General features: G+C 33.8%; 1 protein-coding gene across 1 annotated transcript in view; it reads left to right on the forward strand.

The window, feature by feature from the left end:
* Positions 1-8,788: 8,788 nt before the first annotated feature.
* LOC108688736 overlaps positions 8,789-11,808 on the forward strand; it is a 15,170-nt gene continuing 12,150 nt past the window's right edge. Inside the window, exon 1 of the mRNA XM_018195097.1 lies at positions 8,789-8,857. The gene's annotated coding sequence lies outside the window, so the exon portion shown is untranslated. The remainder of the gene's footprint in view (positions 8,858-11,808) is intronic.

Here is an 11,808-nt window from a genome sequence, read left to right on the forward strand (position 1 = left end):
GTTTGGAGAATGTTTAATATGAACTATAGTACATTTGCTTTGAATTTTGTTTTTAAACTAAAAAAGGATCAGTTATTTCTGTCCTAGTTTCAAACTTATTAAACCAGGAAAATTATATTTAAAAAATTGAAGATATTTGTGCATATTTTTTCTAGAACCCACCTCGAAAATCATAGCGCCCAAAAACGCCCAGCCCTGGCTAACTCTCCTAGAAAATGTTATTTCCCCTTCTTCATTTTCCGCCTACACTACTTACTTCTACTCACTTTCTCGTACAGTTCGCGCAAGAAATCCTAATTCTATGATATCACATCCACTGACGAGATCGTTTTCGGTCATTTTCATGATGCCGTAGTCCGACGAACCGGACTAGGCATCAGCCTATAGATTGGAGAAACGTATTTCCGGTCCATTTAACTATGGCCAATGAACGTGGAAATAACCGAGGAAATTACACGTAATGCTAAAACAAGATTGGAAGGCATTTCTTGCGCAAACTGTACACATGTGCGCAGACGATACACATATACATGTACACGAATACAAATACATATGCATATTATCCATCTCTCCAGGATTCTCACCCCTAGCTTACTCCTGCTACCCCCAGGCTGCTGCGGTTCGTTGAATGGCCGAAAGTGGGGGAATCCCTTTTAGCTGCCCACGCAATCAATAGCAGGACCTGCCGCTTCTACTGAATGGACTTGACGCGCCCGCCGTACCCCTCAACGTCCTAACTTCCACTATATTGATTACTACGCCAAGGGTGGGTCGGCGCGAGGGCATGCGGGGTGTCGCTCTATCGACCAGCCAGCTGTATTACTGTTCATTCATAAATTTTCAGTTTTCACTCGTGATGTTGCCGCGAGCTAGTTTCACGTTGTCAAGAAAGCTCGACGTGACGGTGAGTGCGAATTCTACAGACTCTTCTCATAAACGTTCATTATAATATTAATAAAAAAATGTGTTTAATTAAAATTTCTATAAATCTGGAACTATTTACATGTTAACGTTAAATAAGATTTATCTGTTATAATTACTTTGTTTCTTTTGTAAAGGCAATTAAGAAGAATCATTTTTAATCTTTATGACTCTGTCTTCTTTTAAATCTTATCTATTAAATCTTTAGAAAAATGCAGGAAACAACTTATGTTAATTTTGATTAATATTTATGAGAACAGATTGATTGATAATGAAATCAATATTATACTAATGCTAATTATTCAGATTAATTGATATTTGTAGCGTTATTTAACTGATTTCCTGTCTTCCTTTAATTTTATTTCTGAATAGAAATGGAATTGATTAAATTTTAATTTATATTTATATAATGTGAATTTTAACTTATATTTATATAAGTTTATATATGAATTTGATGTATATATTATGAACTCATTGTGAGTATGTGGATATAAATGGTTTGTTATAATAATGCATCCATCGTGGCATATATATAGGGTAGCCAACATAGTCACATTGTTGGAAGCGTATAGTAAAGAGCGAATGAAGAGAGTGATTCATAGATTCTAGATTACAAACTTACACTCGAACTCATTTCGACTCATTTCAATCTATATTAATTTCTCTGATCTCTCGTAATTCTTCTTGGCACGTCTTTTATCTTGAGCATAGAAATCTTTATTTTTAATTCAATTCCAAGAAAAATACTCGGGAAGGACGAGAATTGTATCTCTACTTCCTCACTGACTTGTAACCGCTCGCGATTTCCCATCAAGATCGTTTCCGATTCCGACTTGGATAATTTTTTATCGTCTGAGAACAATCATGTGGGTGTCCACGTGTGTTTGTCGCAACATTCTGAAATAGCGGGCTCTCTCTCCCCTCGTTCCTTTTGCAGGGGCTTCTCTGACGGCGGAAGAGATCTTTCGAGTGATGACACGCACGTTTAATTGTCCTCATGACGATCTATTGCGGGGGAATCCCCATCAAAGGTAGCAATTATCGATTTACAAATCTTCAATAACAACCTTCGTGGCAAATGCTTTATTTATGACGAAAGAAATCCAGAGATCTTCTTCTCTTTCTTGTTTTCATATAGTGTGCTCCGGATGATGGAGGACTCCTGTTGAATTTATTACAGTCATTCGAATCATGGCGCGAATTGTTGGTAATGATGTTGATAAATTACTGTTAAATCCTCCGGACATAATAGCAATATATTTAAAAAACAATATATTTAAAAAGTTTCTCGGCTAATCATGTTTTCGATCATCCTTTACTAAAAAAAAATAGCTTCATCCCGGCTTTTTGTATCATGCACACCGGCGTAATAAAAAAATATTCTCTTAGATATTTCCGAAAATGATATTCTCAAGGAATTTGATTCATCTTATAAGATTTTATCCGTCAAGCATTTATAAATGTAAGAATGGCGAGATGGATTCTACCTCCTCGTGCATCATAATGGTTAAATTTCGGACAATTCCTCCTGCGTTCGATATCCTACTTGCATATTAACTTTCTCCCTTATTTTTCCTAGAGTTCTCATGTGTTTTTCATGCTTCTGATATGGCCATATATAAGTGCTAACTATAAAGGGAAACCATCCTAAATATTTCAATTCGAAAAAATGCTCCCGCTGCAATAGATGTCCTCGTTATGCTGCAACTACGGGGGCGGAGGAAGAGCACTTTCCTTCTTCTCCAAAAGTCCACTGTATATGTGTGCCAAAAATAGATTTACGCCTACGCGGCCACTGAAAATGTGTTCTACTTTGAAGCCTGTACCAGCGTAGTTTCCTAACTCTTCCCCCCCTTTTCAATCCTTACACTTACAGTAAGTTTTCCTCTTTCTCTACGCCAGGCAACTCTTCTCGTGCTCCATTTTGCGATTCTTATTCCTATCAGAATCTCAATCTTCAGGATATTCTGGGTACCTCTCCTGAATTTGTTCATCTTAATCAAGTAAATGACCGCACATGTACGAATCTAACACGCTTCTCAACATCTTCACTCTCCAACTTCAATAATAATATCAGAGTATAAATCTAATCTCATCTATAAATGTTAGATCCTACTATATTAGTAAAGACAGCTCCGTCGATATTACTATTCTAAAAATTTTAGAAATGATTTCCGTGTTCTACAAGTCATAACTCTTTATTTTATTTACGCTCTTAATGAAAGATTATTCAACTTCTACTGAATCTCTTAATTCATTTCTCATAATCCCACCACTTCCTGTCCCCCGATTTATGGCAGTCCCTCTTCCAATTCTTTTTTTCATACATTCTTTTTTCTTTCAATGTTCTCATGCTCTCTTTTTCCCATTCCTTACTTAATTGCCATTTTCTCCATGACCTTTGACTCTCTATTATCTGGCTTATCGCAATTCATTCATATTCTGTCCTCTCTTTTCATCAACTGGTGAACAATATTCCGAATTCTTTTAAGAGCTCTCAATTCAGTACTTCATCATATTTTCATCATTCTTCAATTCATCACTCTTCTCTCAGATATTAATACTTTCTAAAATCTTAATGGCGGCGTTACATCTACAATACTCTTGCTAATCTTGGATCTACTTCTTCTATACTGAAATTGTTTCAATAAAAAAGCCGATATTGAAAAAAATGATTGAATCTCTTGATGTCATCTTTCTTGCTGGAACATGAATTAAAGAGAGTTACGATTTTCGTATATGCAGTTTTCACTACATCCGCGCCGATGCTAATACTGTAGATAAAAGAGGTATGTTAGAGGTTGCGTTACACGCATAATGCGCATGATGTATCATTTTATCTTTGTATAACAATCTGCGAATAACAAGAATAAAATGATACTTCGTGTGCATTATGCATGCAATGGAATGCAGCCCTAGTATTAATTCGCAATCTTGTCACTTACTCTATCCTGGACGTTTAATAAGTTAGATTGTTTGAACTTCTGGCTATTCACCTTCCTCTCAATAATTCACATCTTGTTATCGTATATAATACCCTGTTGGCGTATTCAGGCATCCCAACTTATCTTCATCGCGTGCTGTACTCTCTAATCTCATTTCTTTCATAGAGGATCATGATCCGGCTATTCTTCTGGGTAATCTTAATGCTTACCACCTCTTATAGAGAGCTTCCCAGCAGAATACTGCCGACTATATCCTTTGCGAGGGCATAAATAACTAGCACTTGTAATTCTTTTAAGGCAATAGCACGTAAAAAAACTTTTAAGAAGTAAGCGAATCGACCAATCACAATAAAGCTATATAAGTACATAACGTAAGCAATAGCGAATCCAACATGTTGATTTCCTTGCTTAAGTCTTATGTCTTAAGTTTATATATGTGCTAGGACCTTTAATCCTCCGTCCTTTCCTATTTTTATTTCTCCTCTAGAAATCTTTCCATGATCTGTCACTGATCTTTCCCAGCCTCCTTATATGATACATATCCTTTCAAGTCTTTTTGTCATTTCCTCATTGAAGTTCAGATTAACTGCTTGATCAAAATTATCAATGTCTTCTCTTATAAGATCATGCTCACTTCTAGTGATCTGAAGTTAAGCAGCATTTTCTTGATAACGCTGGCATTATTATTCACTCGATAGATTTCTATCTTTAATCCCGACGATTCTCTTATCCAATATAACATCTTTTTTTGACTTAGTACCAAAAAGGTTTATTGTACACTCTCCCTTGAATTTTAGGAAAGATTGATTCCGGTTTCTGAGTGCGGCTTGCACCAACAAAGATCCCCCTCTGACTTTTTGGACGCTGGAATAATTTCACAGAAGCAGTAGTTAAGCATTCAAAACTTTCTAAAAAAATCTACGCATGCTCTTTGTCATGGTAGCTTTGTCATGGTAGTAAATTGTATGTTTCCATCTCTCAATTGTTCCTTGTCCAATTCATCGCATTTCTTGCTGCAATGCAGTTAAATCCACTCTTTAGTTATCCAGTGTTTCGATGAACATCTTCAGTGCTCCTGCCCTATATAGTATACGGATGTTCCATGGTTCAATCTTTATGTCCTTACTTTCCTTATCTTGTCTTAGTCCATTCATTTAGTTTAGTAGTTCCATTTCTTTGAGCTTTCGTAACATATGTTTTTTTAAGGGAATGGGTTGTTAATCCCTAACTCAATCCTCTTAAATCAGATCATTTCTTCTTTTCTCGTCAGCTGTCAGTTTCCCTGATCTCTTCCACTAGGGGTTACCCAATCTCCAACTGAGTTGCTCAAATTCTCCACGGTTCATCCGCATAATTTTTTGTTATGCTTCATGGAGATAAGGATAGAAATTGAGTTGGAGAGGTTGTATAATGTTAACCGGCATCGTGCATTATCCTGTTCGAATCCTTTTTGCAATCATTACAATTGTAATTTTTTTAAGTATTATAATCTCAGATTCTTGAGATAAAAATTAAACAATAAATGAAAACACGAACAATTAAAAGTCTAAATTCGCAGTAATTGGAGAAATTATATCAACATATATTTTTCATCATTGATGCAGTACTACTGATATACTATATATAACAAATACTGAACGTTTCGGCTCAAGCCATCTTCAGCAGTCAAGAGATTTTATTATACTAGACTGCTGAAGATGGCTTGAATTAAGCCGAAACATTCGTTATTTTTATATATATATGTAGTACTGAGAAATATACGTTGATATAATCCCTCCAATTAGGCTCTTGTCCATGTTTTTATTTATTGTTTAATTATTATAATCTCGTTTTTTAGAGAAATCTATGATAATTTTTATGTGCAGTTAGTCAAAGAAGTATTTTCGATTCTTATCTATCACTAGATTATACGTTAAAAACATTTCCAACATTTCTTTCTCTCTTATTTCATCGATAACTTACCTAGAATTTTGCACAAGTTCGGTATTTCAACTTATATTAAAAAATTCAACTTATATTAAAAAATTAAATTTTTCTGTGATAACTCGATTTACTGTAGAATCATGGAAGAAGATTTTCACTATGTGCAGAATCACCTTAAAGCTTTAATGAGTGATCAAATCAAACGCAGCATTACATATTACATAAATAAAATGTGTCACACGCGTTTGAAGTAAATAATACTATTCAATAACATATAGTTAATTAGTTAATGACATATCTTTGTTTATCAGAAGTTAAAAGCCTAATGCCCGTTTCCATCAATGTAGATTGATTTTAACTTGATTTACTCTCGGTTCAACTTACTCTTTTTCTAAAGATTAGACGTTGAAAATGGGCATAATTGTATGTTGCGACATTGAATTCTGACCTATCTAATCCTTTTTTCAATAGTAGGACATATAACTCAGTTATAGTCAATAATTTAAAGATGCTAAGTTTCAGTTCACCTGAGCAACAAGTACCCGGAAACCTAAATCATTGCAGCATGCTGCAACTTTTCATCTCCAATTATCTTCATAACATTGTTCTTTAATCCCAGAGCCACAATCGTAAATGAGTTTTGCAGTTTTCATGAAGAAACTTCCTGTGCAATAACTACACAATCAATAACAAGCCCTCGATTCCACTGATATTTCACGTCGATTTATTGCATTATATGCAATGTTTATTGCAAATGTTTATTGCAAATAACATTTTACTGAATATTTTACCGAATATTTTATATATTTTTTACATATTTTCGAATATTTTACATACTCGATTTTTAAAAAGATATAAATCTGACACAATTGCAAAATTAAGTAGCAATCATATTATTGATTTAATTGTGTTTTTTATTACTTTTTGTCCGTCTTTTCAATCATGATTAGAACGGAAATCCTTTTCAAAAGGAAAACAGCGACTAAGTAACTGGAAAAAGTTATTAAATACTTACTGCTACGAGCTTCTGTCGTTATTTGTCTGCTTCATCGGTATTTTTTGTTCCAAAGTTTGTAAGACTTAGAATTTGCTCTTTTTAGTACTTATGTATAGGTCAGGAAGTTTATTAATGTAATTAAGAAACCGCAAGGATGAAATGAATAAAAGTCTGATCTAATTCTATGTGTTTCAAAATTTAAATTATCTCATGAATTGTGCTAAAAGAATTTCTTGATAAACGAAAATATTTTTATGATTTTTATATGCTTCTTTATTGCCCTCTTTGTGCGAACAATCCTTACTTTAATAATATTAATAAGTAAATAAATAAAATTGTCTCCAAATCTATACACTTAAAGTTTTTTAAAATAAGTTTTATATAACTTTTATATAACTTTATTTATGTCTTGCATGTATGCATACATACGTGTAACATACGTGTAATATCAATATTTGATATTGTAAAATATAATCAATAAATATACACATTGCTAATATTAGTCAACGCCCAATCAAATGAAATATTTGAAAAACCTAGTTTAAAACGAAAATATATAACGGAACAAATAATCTTGCGCATGACTAGCTCTTTTTTGATGTTTTCGACGGCGCAATATACTTAGGTCAACAAGGAGATATTACTTTCCGTAGGACAATTTTATGAGCCCATTGGCCTCTGCAGTGACGGTTTCTTTTGTAATTTCTTTCTTTAATCGGGCAGAATACGTGGGCGAAAAAATATTAAGTTCACCACTTTATGTAGTCGCATGAGGCTAGCCTTTGACATTTCATATGATGCAGTGGTTGCTTAGACCTCGAGGAAATTGCGTAATGGGTGTCACATTTATTTCCGGAGTTTACATCGAGTGCTGTAATATTTTGTTCGCAGCTAATCATCGATTTTCCGAGAGAAATTTTTGGATAAAATGTATTTCGCAGAAAATCAATTTTCGTCACACATTTTTTAAAGTATAGAACTGTAAAAAAAACTTCTAAAAAAATTTTCTAAAAAAAATTTCTAAAAAAAAAAATCGAAAACGACTTTTGATTGAAAAGGGTTGAATAATATCAAGGTGGTATAAAAGTTTTTTTAGGCATATTTTGAAAAAATTAGGTCTACTTTCTCATTCGTCTATTTTTCATCGAGCTTCGTTGTCTCATTAAAATCGAAGATCTAATTTTCGGCCACTTGTCTTCTCACATTCTATTTACATCTAATTCTAAACGATTAGTTAAATTTTTTTCTATATTCTTTTTTTCCACAAAATTTAAAGTAAAAATATATATTAATTAATCTGGCTTTAAATATTTAAATTTAATCGCTACATATGCACATATGATTTATCTAATTACCTCATTACCTAATGTTACATATAGTGTTTCTAATTCCACGTTATCTCTCAGAGATAATTAGGTTTAATGATCAGTTATCAATGATTTGACGTTTCACAATTACATTCGAGGGCTCCCTATCGATAACTACGTTACTGAAAAGAGGGGTGCAGTTTCCCGGACGTACGTTCGTAGAATGGTTTTCAGGAGAAAATTCAACAGCATGGAGGCGCAAGGGAGGGAGAGAATGACGGACTGAGAGAAATCCTGCGCGAAGGTGGAGTCCCAGAATTTTCTATGAAATAAAAGAAACGAAGAAAGAATTGCAATAAGTGTGAGAAAGAACGATCAAAAGAGAGATAGAGACGAGATGGCGTAGGGTAAAGAGTAAGAGGAGGGAGCAGGCGGAAAAGGAGAAGAGGGACAGAAAGAGAGAAAGGAAAAGGGGGAGGAGAAAGAGAAACAGCAAGAGAGAGGAAATGGATCAGATGAGAGTATGAACGGGGCGAGAGTGAGAGAGAGAAAGAGAGAGAGGGGGGGGGAGGAGAATATCCTCGTTTCGCAAAAGGAACAGGAGCCCTGGCGGCAGGGTAGCAGGACCGATGAGGGTGGCAGAGAGAGGTGTTGCGGGGGTAGGTTTCGTACGGCCAAGGTAGTGGAGCCGCGGACAGTCGCCTCGACGCTACCATCTTTCTCAGTTGCTCCACGGTTTCCGGACTCGGCGGACCGACAGGCAGGTTAGTGAATCCAATTCTCGTTCATTCACCAGCCAACACGTCGTCCCTCCGTTGCGCCCGACCCTTCTGATCTGTATTTGCGCACACCCTCTCTCTTTCTCTGTTTTTGATTCGCACACCGCTATTACACGTGTCATTTAACCGGTGATTGCGATATTTTCTTAGGATTTTTTAAGGGTAATAGAAAATATACGAGACAGCATATTATAGAATTAATTTTAGGGATGATATCCCTTGGACAAATTGTGAGGAAAATATGGAGGACGAGGTATCGCGAGACCTCCGAATGTTATAACTGATCATGGTGGAATCAGATTCCACCATGATAACTACGTTTCGCTTCGCGCTCTTCGCCGATTGATGAGAATTAGGTGTTCGCGCTCTCAGTGACGCACAATCTGTTATTACCATTGTTGCGAAAGAGGTGATGTGTCGATGTATGGGGAAGGGCGTTGGGATCTAATCTGACAAAGAGAAATGTAATTGTGTTTAATGAAACTATCAGAATTAGAATGGGAGAATTATAACGAAATTGTATGTGAAATTCCACGGAAAATGTCACGAGAGAATAAATGGCTACATTCACTAGAAAAAGCAGCTTTGCAACTGTTGTAAAATTTTTTATGATTAGTCTTGCTCTTAGTTCCTTAAAATGTATAATTCAATTATATATTAAACAATCATACAACAGCATAAAGTTGTTTTTTTTTGCTAAATGCAGCCATTAACAAATGATAGATATACCTTTTAACAGATGAGTTTATTGATCCAAATCGATTATTTTTAAAGAAATTAAAATTTTTTTTAATAAAAGAAATTAAATCTTTCAAACAAATTAAATTATTGGAATTAATTTTGATATACAATTATATACTTCATAATTGTAGTACTGTGAAAATAATAATCTCATAGAATTTTAACAAATATTCCGAGAAATTACAAAATTATTTAAAATATTGATTATTTATTGTGATTATTATTTTGATTATTATTTTGATGTAAATCAATTATTGTAATTCAATTTTTATAAATTAATTATTAAAAATATATTTTACATATACAAAGGAAATATATAGAGAATTTTGTAACTTAAAAATATAATTCACAAATTGCAAGAAAAAATTTGACTTAAATCGAAAAACATAATCTTTGCTACTCTTTTCATTTTGTGAAATTTAAAAATAAAAAATTAAAAGCATCAAAAAATTTTATCGCAAATACATTATGTGCAATTGACAAGCCGTTCTAGATAAGGTTCAAGATTCGTTTTCCTACCTTTCAAATAATAGCAAGCATAACCTTGAACGAGAATAGAACATTTTATGATTAATACCACGGGAGTTGCTGCGTTAATATATCAATGGTCATAAAACCCTTATTGAATCGGGTCGATCAAAAGTAGGTCAATTCCAAAACTGAAAGCCGTCGATCAACGAAAAATATCGGTGTGATTTTTAACATATGGCATCACCTATCGACGATAAAATTCAAGTCGATTATTTCGTATTGTTTGTTCATATCGTATTATTTTCGCATCGAAAAATATACTATATCTCACGAATCAATTCACACACGCGCTCTTTTATTTTCATTGTATGGAAAAAAAAATCGAAAATATAAATACGTGAAGATTGATCACGCGTAATATATCGATAGATTTTGCTTTCTAATTACATATTTCGCTATTAGTCATTAATGGTGGCTTAATTTTGTTAAACTGCACCAATGATACGGCGCCGATATAATGAACAAGTACAAGGTAAATACGACGATAACTCTGTCAGATAGCACGTTAGTCTAATGTGACTGACAACATTTGCAAAATGTCAGCCGTGTATTAGTGACGCATTTTGCGCAATTCTACTCTCGTAATCTATCCGTTTAGAATTACATTGCAATTAATCATAAAATTATATAAATATCGGTAACAAACAATGTTAATGGCAGCTAATTCGACTAAACGATCGTGATTTAGCAGAGATATGTATTTAACAAAAACTATTACAATAATACGTTGTTTACGAATTATTAAGATTTGACTGCTGCAATTTTCTATAATACATATTTTATATAACTTTTATAGTTAAAAGCAGGATTAAGAAATACCATATTATTTGTAACGTCGTTATTTTTTTTAAATTAACATTAATAAAAATAAACGAATTAAAAGGAACATTAAAAGGAATATGTAGTTTATAGATTGGTCAGATATACGTATAATAAAACATTTCGGAAGTTTAAATATGTAGAATACTTAGAGAATAATTATTTCTATCCAAATTGTGAAAAACATCTTTTTTATAATCCGGTCGGATAGACAAACTATTCGAATGGCCAAATTGTGAAAAATCGGCCCGACACCGAATAGTCATTGGATATCCGTTGCATCCCTAATCAAATAGCATTTTTCGAGTAGGTTTATGTTGGATAATTCTACTGCTGGTTGACGTTACATGTTCCACTAATAGGAGAACATACAATGTCATTAATCCAATCTAAATTAATGCAAACCCGTTCAAGCTATAATAATAGATACACTAGAAGTTTCATTAAACTGAGATTTCGACATTTTTGCATAATTTTTTTATTAGACTAGTTGAATCCGATAATTGTTATTATTGAAAATATGTAGTATATATGTAGTATATATGTACACACACACACACACACACACACACACACACACACACACACACACACACGCACGCACGCACGCACGCACGCACGCACACGCACGCACGCACGCACGCACACACACATAGGGTGTACAAAAAGTCCTGGACTCTTTAAGTATCTTAATAAGTAAGCTTTCTAAAAAAAAATATTTCATATGAAGTTGTAGGATTTAAAATGATATATTTACTTATCTTATCATAATTCGTTATTTTATGCGAGAGAGAGAGAGAGAGAGAGAGAGAGAGAGAGAGAGAGAGAGAGAGAGAGAGAGAGAG

This window comes from Atta colombica, unplaced genomic scaffold (assembly GCF_001594045.1).
Source record: "Atta colombica isolate Treedump-2 unplaced genomic scaffold, Acol1.0 scaffold238, whole genome shotgun sequence".
Classification (NCBI taxonomy): domain Eukaryota; kingdom Metazoa; phylum Arthropoda; class Insecta; order Hymenoptera; family Formicidae; genus Atta; species Atta colombica.